The 21551-nt window shown below is 42.9% G+C and overlaps 2 protein-coding genes across 2 annotated transcripts in view; one reads left to right on the plus strand and one right to left on the minus strand.

Moving 5' to 3' along the window:
- The window catches only part of LOC143963684 (dual oxidase 1-like), a 246905-nt gene extending 236376 nt beyond the window's left edge, over positions 1 to 10529 (minus strand). Inside the window, exon 1 of the mRNA XM_077473400.1 lies at positions 10439 to 10529. The gene's annotated coding sequence lies outside the window, so the exon portion shown is untranslated. The remainder of the gene's footprint in view (positions 1 to 10438) is intronic.
- Positions 10530 to 10648: 119 nt separating this feature from the next.
- The window catches only part of LOC143964275 (dual oxidase maturation factor 1-like), a 99821-nt gene continuing 88918 nt past the window's right edge, over positions 10649 to 21551 (plus strand). The window contains exon 1 of the mRNA XM_077473979.1: positions 10649 to 10787. The gene's annotated coding sequence lies outside the window, so the exon portion shown is untranslated. The remainder of the gene's footprint in view (positions 10788 to 21551) is intronic.

A 21551-nucleotide genomic window follows, 5' to 3' on the forward strand; every position in this document is an offset into this window, starting at 1 on the left:
TGGGGCAGGACCCGGGTCCCCAAACACTTTTTAGGACAGTAACTTGCAGAATCTTTTCTCTCTGTCAAATCTTTTTTCTCTGTCGAATATTTTCTTTATATAATCTTGGACTAATAGAGGTAAGGTTAGGCACATTCGACCACAGGTTCTATAGACAGATTGTTATTGTCAGAGTCATGTCAAATCTCCTATTCTATATCGAACTGTTGTAACAATGAAAACGAAAATAAAGCATTTATTTATGTCGGATCTTTCGTTTTTCGGATTTTGTGCTTTCGTTATCGTTTGTCAAAACGAAAATAGCTGAAATTCGGACGAAAATGCATTCGGACGAAAACGAATGCACATGTCTAGTCATTAATAGTATTGGTCATATCTCCCATAGAGTTCTCAATAGTGTGTACTCTTTCACCTAAGGAGTTCACTGCTTTGGAGAATTGATTTGTGAGTTGTAAAATATCCGTATGAAGCGAAGTATGTAAAGTTAATAGCATTTCTTTTAATTGGATGTCCAGAATTGGCTGGTTATTAGTGGGGAATGCGGCTATAGGCTAAGTTATAGGAGTTATGACTGTGTTATCTTGACTAATATGAGGTATTTTATGGCTTACCTCCTGGCCTGTGAAATCCAGTTTGATACGAGTTTTAGCCGGGCTGCGACATGTAGGGCTGAGGCAATCTTCCTCATGAGGAGATTCCAGATGTGTTTTGTGAGTTCATTCTTCTAGAGCAGCATCAGGCATATCAGTGCACTGCGCTCTCCCTGAAGAGGCCGTTGCTGGTACAGCAGCTGTGAGAGGATCTGCGCCATCTTTTTTTCTCCCTCCCGCTGACTGAGAGGAGAATGTCGTTAGTTTTTTCATTTTCCTTTCGTCTTTCCGCTTTTTCGGCATCACCTTCGGATTCGGGAACTCTTCCGTTGTCTGTTCGTATCTTTTTTACCGATATTCACTGTGAATTGTCGCTAATATGCCCGTTCGTGTCACGGAGCTCTCTCACAGAGCGTCCATTCGGGTCGTGCGCTGGCCACGCCCCACTAAAACCCCTCTTCTAACAGCTCATGCTCCATACCTTTGTGAGAAAACTTGCCTATTCTTGATCTGATTTTGTTTGTAAAAATGTTTTGCTAAGGATAATTTCAAAAATACAAAACCAAAAAAAAAAGGATTCCCACTACATATGTTCTAACAAGGAATTTTGATTTGCATGTACATTTATGTTTGGAGTGATTGGGAGGTCTATGCAGAAAATGATGGATATGCTTGAATATACATAAAAAGTCTCTGAAATCTGGCGAAATGACAGCAGAACATAAATATATTTCACTACATGTAATGGGGTTGATTTACTAAAGGTAAATAGACTGTGCACTTTGCAAGTGCAGTTGCTTCAGAGCTTAGTAAATGAGGGAAATCTATGTTGACTTCCATCATCCAATCATGTGAAAGCAAAAATGCAGTTTCTTTTATTTTCCTTGCATGTGATTGGGTATTCTTTGTATAGCGAAGCTTTACCTAATTTATTAAGCTCTGGAACAACTGCACTTGCAAATTGCACAGTATATTTGCCATTAGTAAATCAAACCATATGTTCCTGTTTTTATCCATATTTAGGTTTCTATGCATTACTACTGAGAGACTACTGATCCAAAAAATACTAAGGCTAGTATATTTTTACATTCCTTAACTGCTTAAGGACCACCTCCTGCACATTTACGTTGGCAGAATGGCACGGCTGGGCACAATCACGTACCTGTATGTGGCTCTTTAAGTGCCCAGCCCGCGCTCGTGACCCGGTCCTGAGCTCCGTGACTGTGGCCGCGGGACCCGATCGCCGCTGGTGTCCCGCAATCGGGTCACAGAGCTGAAGAACGAGGAGAGTTCTGTGTAAACAAACCTCTCCCCGTGCTTCCTAGTGTAGATGTCACCGATCGTCTGTTCCCTGTTATAAGGAAAGACGATCAGTAACATCACATGCCAAGCCTCGCCCCCAACAGTAAAAAAACACACACACGTCACACTTAACCCCTCCCCGCCCCTAGTGGTTATCTCCTTCACTGCTAGTGTCATTTACACAGGAATCAGTGCATTTAAAGTGGTTGTAAACCCTTACAAACCACTTTGACCTACAGGTAAGCCTAGATTAAGGCTTACCTGTAGGTCCAAGAAATATCTCCTAAACCTATACGGTTTAGGAGATATTTGCCTGAAGACAGCCATGTCGCAATTGTCAGTTAAAGCGACGTAGTGCCTGGGGCCTGGTCATTTGGCTGCAAATTGGTCCGGGGCTTAAGTGGTTAAATAAATATTGAATGTCTGGACTACTACTTATTTGACACATGCATTTATTTATTTCCCTTAGAGAATTGACTTTAATGCTGTTTTATGGAGGTATTTGCGTTTTTTTTTTTTTTTTTTTTTTTAGATAAATACAGCATAAAGGGATAATGAATTAACATTTTCAGCATTGCATGCGATATTTGGGAAAAATGCTTCAGATCACCTACTGTTTAGTGAATGGAACAGATTGTGTATTATAGTGTGTTACAAAGTATGATGCATTGGGGTGCCATTCAAAATCAATGGCATAACAACATTTTAACACCCATAATGTATTACTGCAATGCGCCACATTTAAAAGGGGTCATTTGGCTCATAAGGAAATTATAAGGATGCGTTTATTAGGAATAGTGGCTACTCTTGGTGTAACAGAGTAACAGCTTGGTTTTGTATAAAATGTATATTTAGCCAACTAACTTGGTTTTATATAACAGTATATCTTCAGTATTGAATGAGAACTTAACCACTTAAAGGCCGAGCCTCTTTCTGAGATTTGTTGTTTACAAGTTAAAAACATATTGTTTTGCTAAAAAATTACTTAGAACCCCCAAAGATTACACTTTTTTTTTTCTAACACCCCAGAGAATAAAATGGTGGTCGTTGCAATACTTTCGGTCACAACGTATTTGCACAGCGGTCTCACAAGCGCACTTTTTTTGGTAAAAATATACTTTTTTGAATTAAAAAATAAGACAACAGTAAAGTTAGCCCAATTTCCTTTTTATATTGTGATAGATAATGTTATGCCAAGTAAATTGATACCCGCTAAATTGTCACGCTTCAAAATTGCGCCCGTTCGGGGAATGGGGACAAACTTTAACCCTTTAAAATCTCCATAGGCGACGTTTATAAAATTCTACTGGTTGCATGTTTTAAGTTACAGAGGAGGTTAGGGCTAGAATTATTGCTCTCACTCTACCAATCGTGACAATACCTCACATGTGTGGTTTGAACACCGTTTTCATATGCCGGTGCTAGTCACGTATGCGTTTGCCTCTGCACGCGAGCTCGTCGGGACAGAGCGCATTTAAAAAAAAAAATTCTTATTTATTTTACCTTTTTTTTACATTTTTACAATGTTTTAAAAAAAATAAAAAATTGTGTCACTTTTATTCCTATTAGCCCTTGTACACACGGTAGGAGAGTCCAACGGAATGTGTCCTATTGGACCATTTTGTCGGATATTCCGACTGTGTGTGGTCTGCATTGGACTGTTTCCATCGGAATATCCGATGGACCAAGTTTTCCAACTTGCCGGTAAAATTTTCCGACAAAATGTCCTATCGGACATACTCCGATCATGTGTAGCCTACCCCGACGGACAAAGTGCCACGCATGCTCAGATCAAATTCCTAGACCAAAGCTATTGGCTACTAGCCTGAACGTAGTCCCGTCATAACGAAATAACGTCATCACGTTATGTACAATCGGATTTTCCGACAACTTAGTCCGACCGTGTGTATGCAACATCACTTCCGGACCTCTTCCGGAATTAATCTGTCAGAATTACTCAGACGGATTTGGTTGTCGGAATCTCCGACCCTGTGTACAAGGGCTTACAGTACAAGGAATGTAAACATCCCTTGTAATAGAATAAAAGCATGACAGGACCTCTTAAATATGAGATCTGGGGTCAAAAAGACCTCAGATTTCATATTTACATTAAAACGCAATAAAAAATAAATAAAAAAAAAGATGAAAAAAAATGGCCCTTTAAGATCTATAGGCGGAAGTGACGTTTTGACGTCGCTTCTGCCCTGCAGTGATATGGAGACAGGTGGGAGCCATCTTCCCCTCACTCGTCTCCATACCCAGCGAGGGGACAGATGTGATCGCCTCCACTGCTGCCGACGGCTCCGGTAAGCGATGGAGAGCATCCGATCGCGGCCCTCTCCTGCGACCGATAAAAGTGATCTTGTGGCGAATCTGCCACAGAGTTCACTTTTATCTTGTAGCGGACTGTCCGCTGAAGAAGAGGATACTGTGGTTATGGCAGCTAGCTGCTGCCTTAAAAACATTATCCTCCTTCAAAGACAACACGTAAAATGGTGGTGGGCGGTCCGAAAGTGAATAAATTACGATGACCCAAGTGCTCCAGGTGTCAATAAAATTAGGATATCTATCATGTAGAACGACAATAATTCTTCTATTTGCTTTAAGACCCCTTTCACACTGAGGCAGTTTTCAGGCAGTTTGTGCTAGAAATAGCGCCTGTAAAGTGCCTGAAAACTGCCTCCCATTCATTGCAATGAGTGCTTTCACACCCGGGCGGTGCGCTTGCAGGACATTACAAAAAGTCATGCAAGCAGCATGTTTGGGGTGATTTGGGAGCTTTGTATACAGCACTCCCAAATAAATGGGCAGCGCTTCTGAAGCACCTGAAAATCGATTCGGAAGCGTTGCAACACAGAAGTTTTAAATCCTTTTTAGGGGTTAAAGGTGCCTGCTAGCGACCCAAAATCAGTGCATAAGTGCTGCTTAAACAGCAGTAAAGTGCCGCTAAAACGAGCGGAGCTTTACTGCAAATGCAACGGTGGCCCTAGTGTGAAAGAGCTCTTCGTGGTTTAGATCAGTAATCCATTAGTGGTTAGTATAACACAAGACTTTCTGTGTCTCAGGATCATTATTCTAGTTACTTATAAACTAAGAAGAGGAGACCAAGTTTAATTTCAGAGCAGCAATTTAGTAAGAACTGCGAGGGAATGCCAGGTTTAAGGAGAGGAATCATGTTTTTTTTTCCAACCTCTGTTACAGAGTGAGGTGAGCTAAAGGGAAAAAAATAGTTATTGAGTGAGAAACGCAGTTTAAAAAAAACAAAAAAACAAAAAAAAACAGAAGGTCTCCCTTTCATCATAGATTCAAACATAATGGATTTATCACTCATTTTAGGATAGTAGGAGAAGCTATGCAAATGTGTGTGATGTCTGCAAATACTTCCTTGTTTTAAGAAGGCCCTACTGTGTTTCTCATTAAACACTTGCTGACCTCCCTATAGCAGATTTACTGCTACAGGACGACCATGCTGTGCAGAATCATGTATATTTATGCGATTCTGCACTTCTGGGTAGGGGGCATGCCGTTTCTGCTGTGATTTGTTACAGCAAAAGCCGACCAGTGGGCACTGGCCAATAGATGTCCTCTGGCACCCGCCAATCGTCAGGCAGAGACACAGGATGGAGATCTGCCTAGGTAGACAAAGCAGAGTTCCGTTCTGATGGGGGAAAGTGATGGATTTTCTTTCTCTGCAGGAAAAAAAATTCCATCTCTTAGTAAAAGCAGCACACATAATGTAAATAAACACTGGCTAGTCATTAGTAAAGTGACAGTAAATATTTTTAGCACTGATCACTGTATTGGTGTCACTGGTTCCCACAGTGTTTTATAGTGTCAGTTAGTGTCAGAATGCTGCCACAATATATCAATCTCACTATAACTCACTGATTACCGCCATTATTAGTATAAAAAAAAAATTCCAGTATATATCCCATAGTTTGTAGATGCTATAACTTTTGCAAAAACCAATTAATATACAGGTATTAGAATTTTTTTACCAAAAATATGTAGCACAATACTTATTGACAATTTGATTTTTTTACATTTTTTATTGGATATATTTTATAGCAGAAAGTAAAATTGGGTTTTTATTTTTCAAAAGTGTCAGTCTTTTTTTGTTTATATCAGGAAAAATAAAAAACAGAGGTGCTCAATTACCACCAAAAGGAAGCTGGAACATATTTAAGAGCATGTATGGAGTTGCGGATCATCTTTTTCTACTAGTCGTGTTGGCAGCTGTGCCACTGCTTATCCTGCACCCAACAGCTCAGGAGGATAGCTTTGGGTAGAAGCACCCTTTATTTCTTTTACAGATGAGCTATTCAGTCTGGGTTGCATTGTAGCACTCAATTTGTAAGGCTATGACTTTAGAATGTGGCAGCAAGTGGAGAGGCTCTGTTCCAGCCTGACAGCTGAAAGATGGGGCCACCAACCAAATGAAAATACAGTTGATGAGGGAGTAGCCGCTCGAGGTTAATTCCTGGGAATTTTTTTTTGCACCAAATCACCTTGGTGATGACTGAGGAGGTTTCTTGTTCTATTTGTTTGGTTGATAGTCACTGGATCATCCTTATAAATATTCAGTGAACAAGCATAATGACAGTTTCTAAACAATACCAGTGTGCTCTAGATTTATTTAATTTTTTTGCGGTGTCAGAGTTCTTTAAGCACAACCCGACCGAGCCTTAGCCAAAAGATGGCTACAGCATGGTCAGCTTATTCTGCGTGGATGTCCATGGGACGTCCTCACAGAATTGCGCTTCTGCGCGCCCCTTGGGCTCCGCACCCGGGAACACCTGTGACCGTCGGGTCCGGGGGACCCGGTGCATTGCGGATCACAGTAAATGGCTACTGATAGCGGGCGTTTACCATGTGATCGATCCGTCAAATGACGGAGCATCACTTGTAAACAAACCAGCGTCATATCATGATGCCGATTCCTTCCTCCCCTCTCTGTACCGATCAGTACAGTGTGAGAGGAGAGAGGGAGAGATCGTTTGCAACGCTGTGGGCACTACAGACCCAGCCCACAGCGCTGCTCAGTGCCCATTTTCTACCAGTACTATGTAATACTCTGCAATACTCTGCCAATACCCACCAATACTCTGCCAATACCTGCCAATACTCTGTTATAAACAGAAACAAAGAACCAATTTTCTGTGTTTTTTTATTTATAGCGCAAAAAATAAAAAGCCCAGCAGTGATTTAAATACCACCAAAAGAAAGCTCTATTTGTCTGAAAAAAAGGACAAACATTTCATATGGGTACAGTGCTGCATGACTAATTGTCATTCAGTGAGAGCACCGAAAGCTGAACATTGGTCTGGTTAGGAAGGGGGTTTAAGTGCCCAGTGGTCAAATAGTTAAAGTGGGGTACCCACTAAAAAAAAAAATGTAAAGTCAGCAGCTACAAATACTGCAGCTGCTGACTTTTAATAATCGGACATTTACCTGTCCCAGGGTCCAGCGATGCGGGCGAAGCCCCCCCTCGTTCCCCGCTCCGCTAGCGGAGCCGTCATTCTTACTGTGGGCACCCGGCTGCAGCTTCCCAGCCGGGCACCCACTGTGCATGCGCGAGCGGTGCAGGGCGCCGTGATACACCGCACAGTCATCTGGGACACGTGACAGGTCCCAGATGACTGTGCAGCATGAGGGGAAGTGATGTCACCAGCCCGGACAATGAAGAAGGCAGACTACGAGGGACCCCCTAGCAACATCTTACCAATGTAACATAAAACTAAGAAAAATTACTGGAGTTCTATATACTTTTTAGTAACAGCGTGCTTTGATAGTGATTTACTGACTGCAAATCTAAGGACTTCTAAGCAGTGTTACATTTTACACGTATTTTGCATGGTAAAATAGTAAGTGAATGCCCCACCTGCTGGACAAATTTTACCCCATCATCACAAGTTTTTACTTAAGGTGGGAGTAAACTCCCATCTCTAAATTTTATAATAAGGCTGACCTATAGGTACTGTATATATCTCCTAAACTTGTACCGTTTTGGAGATATTTACTGTACATGCAGCTGGTGATGTCACCGACTCATGCGCTGTGAAAGAATGGCCACTCGCGCCATGTCTTCAGAGTTCTGTGCCGTAAACAGCTTGCAAACGTTTTCAGGGTATTATTGCCTTCAAATCTCCTTGACTGATTGAGACAATAAAACATACCGCGTGACTAAATATTTTGATACTTTGAGATCAAAATGCATTGAAGCCACATTTTCAAGAGCATTTTAGGATGCCCATTTGTACAATGCACACGGTTATTGTAGCATACAGGAGTACCCCCCTCTTCCAAGCCGCCCCATGTCTCCACCCTTACCCACCTCCGAGCACAGCCCTTTGGTTCCCCCCCCCCCTTACCCATCTCCCAATACCAAGAAAACAGAACCACGTATAATTTTGTGGTGCTAAGTAATTTGTATGAATTTTGTTAAGGATAATATAAAAAGCCCCTGGGGCCAGCAACAAGACAAGCATGCCCCAAGCAAAAATAGATCCCCCTGGAAACAATAGAGCCCCCAGAAACAAAAGATCCCCCTGCAACAAAATACCCTAACAACCACAGATCCACCCCAGAAACAATAGACTCCTACCAGCAACAGCTAGCAATAATAGACCCTCCAGCATCCAGTAACAATAGTCCCCCGGGGCCAGCAACTAGAATCCCTTAAGCAACAATTAATCTCCCCCAGCAACAATTGACAAGCAACAATAATCCACTGCCTCAACAATTGATCCCCCCAAAAGCAACAGTAGATCATCCAGCAGCCAGCATCAGTGGACCCTCCAGCACACCCCAGGACCCCTTGCCATTAGATACATTCAGTGCTGGAGGTGCCATGACTGCAACCCCCCCCCCTCCCCCGCATTCCTGCTGTTAAAAAAGTCCTGCTCTTAACTCTCTCTATATCATCACCAATCATTCACTAACAGACCCTCAAACTGATCCTAATGCTTGTCTCTATGTGCCCATTTATTAACCTCTTGTGGACCAACCACTGTACGTAAACAGCTGGTCTTCACCTCTACTATTTCTGGAACTCTCCTGTGCATGTATGTCTGTGTGCGCCAGTCTTGTGATCATGCTGTGATTGGACACAGTGAATCACTGGCAAAAGTTACTAAGACAGTGAGAGTAGCTTTGACCAATCGCAGCATCACAGAATGTAAACAACGGCTGCCGATAGCATCCATGTCTCACTTACTGACTGCTGATCAGAAGGACCTCACACTCCGACTAATGTGTGAGAGTAAAGAATGCTTATTGACCACTAGCAAGCACCAGTGCAATTCAGCAATAGACAGGTGGGCACATGGAAGGGTTTTCAGTATTAATATCCAAACATTTCCAGATATCCCAAGTGTAATTTGGGTATCAGCAACATCATATCAGCCAGCAGGCTCATGCGTGTTCGCAAAATGTTCACAGTTTTGTGGGCATAGACAACTAGATGTGTGACTTTACATGCACATACACACATTATCATGATCGTGAACATGCAGATCTGCAGAGTGCATTGTACAATGGTCTTTCAGTTTGTACCCCTTCGATTCCTGGTCCTGAACATGTGCTTGAACCAATTCTTATTCATTTGACCAGCTTTTGGAATTTTCTTGCTGTCTGAATACTGCTCATCTCTATTACCTCAGCCTGGAATTCTGATCAAGATCCTCCTTATTACCAGGGTAAGTGGTTCTCAACCTCAGTCCTCAAGTACCCCCAACAGGCCATGTTTGCAGGTTTCCCTTTATCTTGCACAAGTGCTTTAAATCAGAGTCAATGGCTTGGTATTTTGGACAGCTATTTTATCGAAGAGAAATTCCCAATGCATGACCTGTTGGGGGTACTTGAGGACTGAGGTTGAGAAGCACTGAAATAGGGAACCTCACTGCTTGTACATTGCCAATCTCTGTTTGTTCCTGATTTCTGTTCTGCCTATGATTTGGTGGCTACTTTCCTTGTGACCCGACTTCACTCAAAACTGAACTTGGTGTATCCTCAGTGTACTACCAGCTTTAGTTATGCTCACCTGACACCAGATCTCTGAAATCCCAGTCTTTAGTTTCTGCACCCTGGCAACTGTGCCCTTTCATGCCCGACTCAGCTTCCAGTGGTGTTAAGATGGGAATTGCCCATGAGTCCCCCCTTGTCACCTTGGGTTCCTCATTCAAATACATGACATTGGGTAAAATCCAAGTTTTTGTGAATTGGTTCACTCTTAAATGCCATACACCATTTTTTAAATAAACTTAAGCTATGCATCCATGCAATAACCATGCAAATACAAAGTCAAATGTGTTATTTAAACTGCACATATTTAAGTCAACGTTTAGCTTAAGCCAAGGTTTTCACTGTTGCGACCTGAAAGTGGCACGATTTTGCCACAATTTTGATGTGACTTGGAGCTATGCCTGTGTATTTCCCAGTTGTCATGCACCTTTGCAGTCCCAAGTTGTCGGACAAGTTGCATAAGTGGAAACGGAGCCTAAAAATTACACACCTGCAGAGAAAAAACAAGCAAATTGATCACTGACCTTAAATGAAGAATATTCAAACTTTTTAGGCAATCCCTCTTGCCTTCCTAAGCTTTCAGCATGCTGTGTGTATCATGCAACCCTGTATGAGACACAAATGATTCCTACAAATGACTCCTGAATTAGTTTGGTGGGGCAGGGCTGCTGTATGGCTCATTTAAATATACAGCTCCAAACGTGTACTTACAAAGTCTGAGCCATGTTTCACGCCTCCCTAGAAGACAGGATGCGAAAGTATCACTGTAGATATTTCTTTTTCTGCAGCACTCTTATGAAGTCACAGAGCCATAGAAACACTTCAACTGGCACACAAGCTGCAAACTGCTGACCCATACTAAGCAGTAGCAAGGTAAGAAAACTCTTTGCTTATGTTTTATCATGCCATGTATTAGTTATTAATATTAACACCTTTTGTCGGTTCAACAAGAGTTTTACATCAACTTTCTAAGCAGCTTTATTGTTCCAACTATATCAATGATAGAAGTTCCACATACTGTATATATCATTGTACCGGTACTAATAATATACTTACATTGTGAGATGGAAAAATATAAGAATTAAAGAACAACAAACTTTCTTACCCTCCAGCCCTAAAATAGGTTAAAAATAGGTTAATTACTCTTTAAGAAAGTAATAATCCCAGCAGTAACTCTATTCTCTTCTGCTACTACAGTACTTCTAATATTCTTACATGCATTGATTTATTTTAGCAGAAATGTAAGTTAGAAATGTAATAATAAACCAATGATCAAGGAGCACATGTATGTTGTATACAATATAATGACTACCAACACCTAGTACTATCTCTGCAAATGTATCTGTGTGTATATATATATATATATATATATATATATATATAGAGAGAGAGAGAGAGAGAGAGAGAGAGAGAATAATATATATATATATATATATATATATATATATCAATCTATATATCTATATATTTGTGACACAGGAAGCACAATTGTATTTACAGGGCAGAATTACATTTTATTTGTTATATTGATCCGGAGTTCCCAAACTCCGGGGTTCGGTTTATGCACCCTGGCACCTGTGCCCCTCCATTGGTCTTTCATGCCCTGACTTGGCTTCTAGGGGTATTAGGATGGGAATTCTGCAAGAGGTTATTTATTTGTTTATTAGTTATTAATATTAACATCTTTTGTTGGTTTATAAACAAGAGATTTACATCAGCTTTCTAAGCAGCTTTACTGTTCCAACGATATCAACGATAGAAGTCCCACGTTACTGTATATACTAGTTAATTGTACTAATAATATAACACTTATTTTGTGAGATAGAAAAATATAACATTTAATCAACAGCAAGCTTTCTTACCCTCCAGCCCTAAAATAGATTACAAAATAGGTAATTCACTCTTTAATGAAGAACATAATAATCCCAGCAGTAAACCTATTGTCTTCTGCTACTATTGTACTTCTAATATTGTTACATTGATTTATTTTAGCAGAAATGGAAGGACTATTACACATTTTAACATGTCAAAGCTAGAAATGTAATAATAAACCAATGATCAAGAGGTACATGTATATGTTGTATACAATATAATGACTATCATTACCTACTATCTTTGCAAGAGTGTGTGTGTGTGTGTGTGTGTGTGTGTGTGTGTGTGTGTGTGTGTGTATATATATATATATATATGACACAGAAAGCATAATACTATTGTATTTACAAGACAGAAATACATTTTATTTATTATTTTGATGCACTGTAGTTGTTGCAAAGGAAACATTGAAAAATCACGAATTTGAAAACCATTTGATAAAATCTCTGACCCATTGACAGAAAAAAACGATCTAACCCTGAGAAACCAACATCACTCTTTGCCTAGACACTGCAGATAAATATCCCTGAGCCCAGAATTGGTTTAGTATATCATTGTAACAAGAATCTGGATAAAGATTCCATTGCTGACCTTAAAATGTTTAAATTCTAGTTGCCTGGCTGCTGCACTGGCCTCTGACATCCCCCCTGTCCCCACCTGCAATACTTTGTGAGTTACTAAAACAAGTCTGCAGATCACCATAGGCTGAGGAGACTCCGAAGTCCTTATCTGCATGCTTGTTCTTTGTCAGTGACTCAAAGTCATAAGGCAAGAGGATCAGGATGACAGCTAGACCACTATTATATAAGAATGACAAGTCAACACTGGTAGCTTTCATATTTCTCTTAGGAAAGGTGTCCATGCTTTACCGTGTTTATATAAATTTAAAGAAAAACTTCAGCCAAAAAATACAATCTAAAAAATAAATGTATTAAAATATATAAATAACAAAACTAGCATTTGCTGCAATATTCACTTTCAATCCAGATATTTTTCCCACAGTATTTTTTTCTTCATTTAGGATGTCCTCAGTCTAATGATCAGCCTCATTCAACTCACTTTCTATGAGCCCAGATCATCCTGGACCAGCCACAACTGGTGACTGGACAATGAAAAGAGAAGTAGCACAGCAATGAGCTCATCTCTTTCACTCTGCTCTTGCTATCAGCATGCTTCTTGTCAGCACATGAAATGACTGGCTTCATGTACCACCTTTTCATCTCATGCTCCAGCTCTGCAAAGGTTGGAAAAGCCTGTTACCAGGTCAAAATTTGGTCTTTACAATACTTGCATTTAAAAATATATTTAATCATGTATTCAGGCCGGTTCACACCTAAATCACACAGGAATGCGGTCGATGTTCCTGTGCGATTTCCTGTGTGAATCAGTAGGGTGGGATACAAATCACATTTACGAATTTTTCAAAACTGCACCACACCATGCGATCTGGTGCAAACAAATGCATTGAGCATTTGATCTGTATTTGGGGGGTCATCAATGTGTTGGTACCCAGATTGCACTTTAAATGTGGTGCGCGGACATGCCTCTCCCAAAATGTGTTCTAGTGTGAACTGGCCCTCAATGATTTTCATATCTGCCCAGAGTTCAGTTTTAATACTTTGCAATACTGGCCTGGAACAAACATGCAGATCAGGAAAGTCAAAGTGAAGTCAGAATTCTTATCTAAATATTTGTTCCAAGTCAGCAACTTACAAGGTACTGAAGCACATAGATCAGCATGATAGCCAGGGAAATAGTATTTTCAGAACAATAGGCCATCAATAGCAGCATCTATACTCCTGTATTATAGGTATCCCAGTTTAATGTATGACCTTATATATTTTCATGTACTGTTTTCTTTGCCACAGTTTGCAATGGGGAAAATATATTTGGTGCATATTCGGTTAAGGTTTATGTAAGCATATAAATCTTTATATATACCTGTTGACTATTCTATAAATTATATATTGTACATTACACTACCCATTTGTACAGGATGATAGACATAACGTTAAACCCTAATGAAAGGTGCTAGGCGGCACTCAGCTACACCTCAGCAATAATATTAATGTTCCCTAATCATTTAGGTAGTAAGTTTAAGTATTTTTTAAAACATTGGCCAACTATATATACTGCAGCCAGAGTGCATTTTGCAAGCTAGTGTTAAAGTAGATGTAAATCCTGACTGGATGGGATTTTGTTTACTAAAACACTGTGTATCATGAACAGTTGTCATCCTTTCATAACATTCTGTTTTCACATTTTCCTTTCTTTTAAAGTGGTTCTGCACCTAAAATAAAATAATTAAAAGCCAGCAGCTACTAATATTGCAGCTGCTGACTTTTAATAAAATCACACTTACCTGTCCCAGGGTCCAGCGATGTCAGTGGCAGATGACGAGCGATCGCTCGTCTCGCTGCTGCCCCCGCCGCCATCCACTGTCAGGGAATCGGGAAGTGAAGCATTACAGCTTCACTGCCCGGTTCCCTACTGCGCATGTGCGAGTCGCGCTGTGCGTCGCTTATGGTCCCCCGCTGTGTCTCTGGGAACTGTGTGTTTCCCAGAACACAACGGGGGGGGGGGGGGGGCGTCTGCGGCAGTCTGGCCGGAAGTGGGTGCAGATACCTGGATTATCCAGGTAACTGCACCCCCTCCCCCCTGAAAGGTGCCGATTGTGGCACCGGAGGGGGGAGGGATCAGATTAGCGGAACTTCCCCTTTAGGGTGAAGAACCGCTTTAACTCTTAAAGTGTTACTAAACACACAACAGTAAAATCTGTATATGCAGTAAAGCATGCTAGTTATACTCACTGTGGAACCTAATGCCGTGTACACACGACTGGACTTTTCTGCAGACTAGGTCTGCCGGTCTTCCCGACGGACTTTCGGCAAACTTCCGATGGACTTTCCGAACAAACGGACTTGGCCACACACAATCACACCAAAGTCCGATGGATTCAACAGTGATGACGTGTGACCGTACTAGAATAAGTTCATAGCCAGTAGCCAATAGCTGCCCTAGCATCAGTTTTCGTCCATCGGACTAGCATACAGACAAACAGATTTTTCGACAGGACTCAAATCCGTCGGAAAGATTTGCAACATGTTCTAAATCTAAAGTCCCTCTGATTTTTCAACAGCAAAGGTCCGATGAAGCCCACACACGGTCGAATTGTCCAACGGATTCGTTCCGTTAGACCTCTGCTGTTGAAAAAAGTCTGCCCATGTGTACACGGCATAAGGGATTAATCCTCTGCATTGTGTAAAAAGGCTATTACATCATGTCTTCTCTGATATTCCCCTTTTTCCACTGTCCCCAATCTATCTCCTGATAAGGCAGAGCCTTTGAAGTCACTCTGCACATGCTCAGTTTGGTGTGTGTTGCTAGAGAGTTTTTTTTTTTCCTTGGGAGGGTGCATGTGATCAGCACAGGGCCAAAAAGTGCTGTCCACATAGAGGGTCAGGGGCCTTGCAGCCTCATAGGATAGTCAGAGGAGAATGAAAACTCCTCCTACAAGCTTTAACCAGACACTAATAAAAGTCACAAGATGTCAGAAACCATGAAATCAGACCGACACAGAAGTACAGTTAAATCACACTTGTTTAATAATAAAAGTAACATAGAACAAATGTAGTCAAAACATAGCCAAAGTTCAGTAACCGGAACCGGGATCAGTGTAGTGGAACATCAAGGAGGATCTGGAGTCAGAAGGGATGTCAGCCAAGCAAGTCTTTAAACAGGAATGCAGGAGATAGTCTCTGTGATGTTGACGAAGGCGAGATCCTCTGGGCTGGACTGTTTAAGTAGGCAGGACTGACGAGCAGGATATCATCAACAGGTGTGTAGCTGTGGAGAGAAAGGAGCTAGCAATTAGCCAACAGCTGAGCGCCCAGCTCAGAGAAGGGCTGAACCCAGCCCCGACACAAGACTGCTATATACTGGTGAGAAAAGGTTTTTTAGCAGTTTATATTTACTAAAATAACTTCATTTCCATGTTCTATGTACTGTGGGAGACCAGATATAGTGACTGCAGGACCTGGGTTTAGTAACATTTTAACCATCATTAGGTTTTTGTTTTGTTTTTTTCCCCCAAGTAAGGACATTACACGTCATACCATCGAGAATATGGGTGCCATCAGAGCTCTCAAAAGTAATATAAACACTGAGCTAAGATCCATATATCTTATATCTGAATAGCAATATTTACGAAAGCAATTCCAATGGTGTACATTACTGACTATTGACAAAGGCAAAACACTAATGAAGAGGAGAAATAGGTAGGGCCACATTAAGAGCATCATGGGCCTGGTGCTAAGGATTTTGGTGGGCCTTTTTATGAAAATAAATAAAGTGAAAATGCAAACAATTTTTTATTAAATTAAAGAGCGAGAGAGGGGGGTGGTGATACCGAGATAGGGTGCTGAAAGAGAGGGGATGTGAGAGAGAGGGGAAAAGAGAGAGAAAGGGGGTGAAAGAGAGAGAGGGGGTGAGCACTGCACAGCACATGACAAGGTGGGCACTGCATGACACCACATGACATGGTGGGCGCTGCACGACACAGCACAGCACATTAAATGGTGGACAGCACACCATGACATGGTGAGCCCTGCACACCACATTCCATTGGGCACTGCACGACACAACACAGGCAATTACATTGTGAGCACAGCACATTAAATAGTGGACACCACACATGACATGGTGAGCCCTGCACAGCACATTCCATTGTGGGTACGGCACGACACATGCCATGGTGGACAATGTACAGCACATTACATGGTGGGTACAGCACATTACATGGTAGGCACTGCATGGCGCAGCACATGACTTGGTGGGCACAACACATCACATGACAAGGTGGGCACTGCACAGCAATTTACATGGTGGGCACTGCACATAACATGGTGGGCACTGCATGACACAGCACATTACATGGTGGGCACTGCATGGCACAGCACATTACATGGTGGGCACTGCATGGCATAGCACATTTCATGGTGGGCAATGCAACTGCAAATTACATGTTAGGAACGGCATATTACATGGTGGGCACTGCTGAATAGCACAGCACATTACACAATGGGCACAACACACTCCATGCTGAGCACAACACATGGCAGGGTGGGCACAGAACAGCACATGACATGGTGGGAACTGCACATGACGTGGTGGGCACTGCATGGAACAGCACATTACATGTTGGGCACTGCACATTACATGGTGGGATCACTGCATGGCACAGCACATGACATGGTGGACAGGGCAAATTATATACCGGGCATTGCAAGGCACAGCATATGACATGGTGGGCACTGAATGGCACTGCATATGACATGGTGGGCATTGCACATGACATGGTGGTCACATCACATGACATGGTGGGCACTGCACATTACATGGCAGGCACTGCATGGCACAGTACATGGCATGGCGGGTACTGCATGGCACATCATATGACATGGGTGGCACTGCACATTACATGGTGGGAACAGCACATGATAAGGTGGGAACAGCACATGACATGGTGGGCACTGCAAGGCACAGTACGACATAGTGGGCACTGCACATCACATGAAGAGCAATGCAATGCAATGCAATGCACAGCACATTACATGGTAGGAACAGCACATGACATGGTGGGAACAGCACATGACATGGTGGGCACTGCAAGGCATAGTACGACATAGTGGGCACTGCACATCACATGAAGAGCAATGCAATGCACAGCACATTACATGGCGGGCACTGCAATGTACAACACATGACATGGAGGGCATTGCAATGTACAGCACATGACATGGTGGGCGCTGCACATTACATAGTGAGCACTGCAATGCACAGCAAATGACATACTGGGCACAGCACATTACATGGGGGGCACTGGGTACAAGAGAGCACATTACATGGGGGGAAGCAGCAGTGTGTTCCCTAGCACAATAATTACACAACACCTCCCTAACAAATTTACTAACCTTATGTCAACAGCATGGGAGATGTCCTTTCTTCCGGGCTCCTGCTGATTACGACAACATCAGCGCCCCTCCTCCAGACAGCTCCCAGACACAGAGGATCTGTGTGAGTGTAACAGATCCTGTGATAGGAGTCAGACATCTGCAGAGACAAGCCTTGGCTGCAGTGACTAACACTTGTCCGCTCCATGTGTGCAGTGCACAGAGGGCTCCTCTTCCTTCAAGAAGGCACAAAGATATTGATAAGCCACTGGCATGGGCCTTTATTGAGGGAGGGGCCTGGAGCTGCAGCTCCACAAGCCCCTATGTTAGGAGGATTATGGGGAAGGAAAGAGGGGAATGAGGGGTGGATTCAAGGAAAGGTAATTTTAGGGGAATGAAGGAATGAAAAACATTCCATGAAATAGAACTTTGACTATGAGCAAGCCCATACCTCTTGAAATTTACCTATGGAATCATGAATATGGGCAAAAAATTTCTCATTACTAACATTTTGTTTGAAATATCTATGACAGTAGATAAAGAACTGTATGATGTCTCACTAATCTGGAGACAGTCAGTCTTGTAGAAATCAAAACATGAGTTGGAAAATGTTGAACATTTATAGGCCACAGTTGAGAGCCTATACCAAAAAGAGCTAAAGCTGGATTCAGCGGATGAGCTATATTTAGTGACTGATTCGATAAATAAGAATCTTTCACTCCAGAAGTATTGAATGTTTTCACCCATTTCAGCTTGTGTTACATCTCAGTTCTGTAGATCTCTTGTAGCGTCTTTTGCAACCACTTTCGGTCTACATGCATGCACTCCAGTTATGACTGCATGACATTTCTCAGCATCTGTTTCCTGATGGTGACCAGTGCCGATGATAAGTCAGTACAACTGGCCCTGTTGTACCGGGCCCGGCATCCTCAGCTCAGCTCAGCTCAGCTCAGCTCAGCTGGGGGGCAATCTCAAAGACAACGTGCAGAATAAAAAATTAAATCCTATCTGAATTACACTGCCTGTATACCGACCCCCCCCCCTTCCTCCTACTACCTTCGGGGGGTCTATTTCTTCCATTTTCTGTGCCCCTTCTCTCTGATGATGTGCTTGTGGGAGACTGGCAGTGGAGGGACATTTTTTCCCATTTCGGGCGCATTCCGCAGCTGCTCTACATGACCTTGTGACTTTGGCTTGCCTTCCCTGGTTGAGTGATCTATCTTCCTCCGCTCCGCTCCACACTCAGTAGTGGGGCTGAGAGAATAGCGAGACTCGAAAGGCTGTGATGCGGGTGGCAGTGGTAGGCAGAGGCATCTCAGCTGAAACAGTGTCCAGGCAGAGGCAGGAACAGAGAGGAAGCTGTTCGTGGGGCTGCCTTCAACACAGGTGTGTTTGGGGGTGCATATACACTACATTGCATTGTCTGCAGGAAGCACAGTATGGCATGAATGGTAATGGTATGATAACACACAGGCAGCAGGCACTGTATCATGGCTCTGGCTGACTCTGTCACAGTCTCACAATACATAACGGGTGCTGATTTTTTTTACTTATTGTTAATAAGTTAACAAGGTTAGCACCCAGCAGCCATGTTATGTGACACTGTGACAGAGCCAGAGCCATGATAGAGTGCCTGTTGCCTGTGTGTTATCATAAAGCTGATAACCTTAACTAGTTGTCGACCTCCCCATAGCAGATTTACTGCTACAGGGCAGTCGCGCTGTGCAGGATCGTGTATATGTACATGTTTCTACATTTTAGGGTATCAGAGCCGATCAGCAGGGACAAGGATCTATGCCTTCCTTTAGTAAAAGCACCCCCCCCCCCCCCACACTGTAAGAAAATACTTGTTAGGCATATAGTTAACCCTTTTATTGCCCCTGATGTTACCCCCTTCCCAGTCAGTGACATTAGTACAATGACAGTGCATATTTTTTAGCACTGATCATTGTATTAGTATTACTGGTCCCAAAAAATGGCACTTAGAGTGGGATTTGTCTGCTGCAATGTCGCAGTCCCGCTACAAGTTGCTGATCGCCACCATTACTAGTAAAAAAAATTAAATAACTAAATATTTGCGCAAACCAATCAATATTCACTTATTGGGATTTTTAGCAAAAAATTTAGCAGAATACATATTGGCTTTAATTGATGAAGAAACTCGATTTACATTTTTTTTATTGGATATGTTTTAAAGCTTCAAAATTGTTGGCGATTAAAGCAGTGGTGATCAAATACCACCAAAGGGAGGTCTGTGTTGCTGCCTGTGTTGCTGTTTCTTATCAAGGCTTCTTGTGTGATCCAGCCTGTTCTGGGTTAGGGACACACATTCAATGCCTCTTTGTTTCAAGGCAGGGTCTTGGGAGGGGCCATTGATGGGGGTTGAGGATGGGGCTGAAGGGGGCCCTGTCAGGTAGGCTGAAGGGGGCCCCATGATTTATATCAGCGGCCCTGATGGTGACAACAGTGGACAATGGGTATAGTGTGTTAAAATGGGCACTTGTAGCCAGAAGTATATGTGATGGTGACAAGCAGTAGCATAATTGGGTAACAGGGACAAATAGTCTTCAGCCTATAACAGGAAAATAACTGAACAGGAAAATGAATGGCAAGATTACTGTGCAAATTTTTGATAAAAGCAGCAGATCTGAAAATAATAAAAAGGACTTTTGATATTTGTGACTAGTTTTACATATGCCTTCCATATAATGTCCAAGAATTAATAACATGATGTTCATGTCTAAAATTCAAATTTTAATGCTTTTCATTAACCTCTTCCCGCCCGCCCTATAGCCGAATGACGGCTATAGAGCAGGCGCTTTTGTCCGGGAGGCCGTCCCTGGACGTCCTGGTGTTTACTTCCACAATGTGCGCCGGGGCTGGCGCACATCGGGGAAGTTCTGTGTTTGCTGTGTCCCCCGGAGACAGGCAAACACAGATCGCTGTAAACGGCCAATCACAGCGGCCGTTTACAGCGCGATCGGCGTGTCCAATGTGAGATGATCTCATATGTAAACATATGAGATCATCTCTCAGCGCCGCTCTCCCTCCTCACACAGACAGTGTGTGAGAGGGGAGAGATGAACGGCTGCAGCGGCTGTACGTGGGGAAATAAAAAATACATTAAAAAAAGTGCCATCCGCCCCAGTGCCATCCTCCCCCAGTGTCATCCTCCCCCAGTGCCATCCTGCCCCAGTGCCATCCACCCCAGTGCCATCCGCCCCAGTCCATCCATCCCAGTGCCATCCACCCCAGTGCCATCCTCCCCAGTGCTACCTGCCCCCAATGCCACCTGTTAGTGCTATCTGTCCCCAGTGCCACCTGTTAGTGCTATCTGTCCCCAGTGCCACCTGTTGTCAGTGCCATTTGTCCCCAGTGCCATCTGTTATCAGTGCCACGTGTCATCAGTGCCACATAGTGCCATCTGTCATCAGTGCCACATATTAGTGCCATCTGTCATCAGTGCCACGTATCAGTGGCATTTGTCATCAGTGCCACCTGTCAGTGTCACGTGCCATCTGCTGTCAGTGTCACGTGCCATCAATGCCACTTATCAGTGCCATGTGTCATCAGTGTCACGCGCCATCGGTGCCACGTATTAGTGCCACCTGTCATCGGTGCCACGTATTAGTGCCACGTATTAGTGCCATCTGTCATCAGTGCCACTTGATAGTGCCATCTGTCATCAGTGCCACGTATTAGTGCCACGTGTCATCAGTGCCACGTATAAGTGCCATCTGTCATCAGTGCCACGTGTCATCAGTGCCACGTATGAGTGTCATCAGTGCCACGTATCAGTGCCATCCGTCATCAG

This window comes from Lithobates pipiens, unplaced genomic scaffold (assembly GCF_037356315.1).
Source record: "Lithobates pipiens isolate NorthernLeopardFrog02 unplaced genomic scaffold, aLitPip1_a1.2 Scaffold_8, whole genome shotgun sequence".
Taxonomy (NCBI): Eukaryota; Metazoa; Chordata; class Amphibia; order Anura; family Ranidae; genus Lithobates; species Lithobates pipiens.